We start from the raw sequence: 2,697 nt of genomic DNA, 5'->3' as shown, positions 1-2,697 counted from the left end.
ATTTTATTCAAAAATAAAAACATCATCGCTTTCTCAAAATCACATAAAGCCATATTATAACATCGACTGAGATAAAGAATAAAATGAAATATTAAAAACACGATGTGTCTTGCTGCATTGCGCGAGTACGCTTCTAGTAACTTTAAAATATAGTAGTATAATACTATAATTTTAATTAATGGTAAAAAAAATATTAATTATAAAATTTAAACGGGTCGGGCGAGCCTGTCCATATTTATTTTTACATTGTCCATTTCCACCTGTTAATATAACGAACAAACCCAGGCCCATCCATTTTCTCGATGATGGTTGTCCAAGTCCATATTTCCAACAAGCCGGATGAGCCAGTTCTAACGGATCGTCCCACCCATAAACATATCTAGAAATGAAAATATGAAACAAATAATATAATGAGATATTTAAAAACATTCATTCTTGAAATAATTGAAAGCAAATTATGGTGTTTTTCAGAGTTTCATTAAACGTGGTAGGAATAAAAAAAATAGTACTGTCCCCCTTTTTTTTATCAGATTTTGGATTTGGTCCATAAACTAAACTATTTATATTCACGGTTTTTAACAATACTCGTACAATGCAGCGAGATACATCTTCATTTTAATGTTTTTTATTTGTATTAGTTGATATAAAACGGTTGATGTGGTTTTAAAATGATATGTTTATCTGCAGTTAGTTATACGAATTCAAAACGAAGCTTTAAATAATATGCATTAATACACAATACTTCATGCATAAAGAATGGTTTTTAAGAGTTTTTGTCAAATGTTTTATAATATAGTATATATTAGTTAGCAACCATGATAAAGGACTAATCGGTCATTAACAAACTATAGAGACCAAAAGTATAATATACTCTAAAATTTGATGTGATTCACGTTTTTAATGGTTTAAATAAAATTGTTTCATATATTCAATTACAAATCAAGTATCATAAAAGAAAGTACATATTAAATAAAAATATTTATATTTATTTTAAAACTATTAAATTTACAAAAAAAAAAATTAGTGTTAAAAGATCTCAAGTTTAGAAAAATAAAATAAATGGAAATTGACCCAAATGACCATATTCCACAACCAAATTAACTTCCTAACAATTTCTCTCCGAACTTTATCCTAAAGTCCCCAGGTCCACAGTACTCAAGTCCACAATTATTGCGGAGTGCGAACCCATTAAACGACAAAATTTTAGAGTTTTTAGCTCAGGTCTGTAATTATTACGGATCCGGCCCAAAACTCATTTTTCTTGAATCTTTAAGCGTTCACCTTCATAGGAAAATGGGTTTTGGGCCGGATCCGTAATAGTTGCGAACCAGTGGTTACGAATTTGTCCCAAAAACGTTGATTTTTTGTCGTTTAGTGGGTCCGCAATAATTGCGGACATGGATATTGCGGACCTAATAACTTTTGGATAAAGTCCAGAGAGAGATGGTTAGAATGTTAATTTGGTTGTGAAAGATGGTCATTTGAGTCAATTTCTCTAAAATAAATCAAGATAAATTCACATATCTTTTGATTTGAGAATGAAATATGCGAACAAAATATTAAAACTTAAGTTCGGTTAACGTAACTACGTAAGATTATTAATATATAATTAAACTATAAATTATTAAAATAACAAGATTTTTTTTTTTATAAATTAAGATTAAAAAAACACTTATTAAATCAAACAATTAAGAAATTTATCACTACAACAAATAGATTTATATGACGCCAAAAAAAGTTAATCGTCATAATATGTCACTTTATAAGACTTAATTTATATGACAAAGGATAAAGCGTCCAATCTAAAAGCATTGCAATAAGTTTATAGGACTTTTTTACTGCATCCTAACAAGTTTTCAGAACACTTATAATATAAAGCATTGTATTATCAATTTTATATGACACTATTTGAAAAAGTTTCCTATAAAAACAAGTATCCTCTACAAAGATGGATTTTTAGGATGCTTGATTTTTTTCCAACATCATATAAACTTAATTTTGTTGTAGTGATAGTTTATCTTAATTGTTTGAATAACCTCTGTTTTTTAATCTTCATTTATAATTTTTATTTTATTGTTATTTTAATTATTTTTAGTTTGATTATATAATTAGTAATTTACATATTTGGTCCCCATAGTTTATTCATAGATCGATTAGTCCTTCATAGCAGTATTACAGTTGGTATTATAGTTGTTTTGAAGTTTACTTGGTGTGTTTTGGATATCGTATTATATGTATTTTGGGTATCACATTGTGTATCTTGGTGTATTTTGGGTATCACATGGTGTTCGCCGAAATAAGGTTTATCGGAGGCCAGAAGCAAAAGAGAGAGAAAAAGTTTAAATACCTATAATGCCCCTTTATAAAAAAAATTAAGTCAAATTACCAAAAATATTAGTTTTCTAATTTATCTATTGATTTATGGTTGCGATTAGATCTCACAATTATCATAAACTAAGCAGTTATCCCTTGAATAGACCCATATATAAAGGTCTAATCAAATGAGAACTAGATAGTTTGTAGTAACTGTGAGGTACTAATATAAGTCAATCATTTTAGATAATCAATGTTATTTACTAAAATAAAACAAAAGGTAAATTAATAAAATGTGTTGAATATTCAATTACTTTAATTAGTTTAATATTCTAATTTACTTTAATTAGTTTAATTATTTTAATATATGTATATATATATATA

The sequence above is a fragment of the Cynara cardunculus genome, assembly GCF_001531365.2.
Source record: "Cynara cardunculus var. scolymus isolate 2C chromosome LG 2, CcrdV1, whole genome shotgun sequence".
Taxonomy (NCBI): domain Eukaryota; kingdom Viridiplantae; phylum Streptophyta; class Magnoliopsida; order Asterales; family Asteraceae; genus Cynara; species Cynara cardunculus.
Note: the sequence above shows the minus strand (reverse complement) of the source record.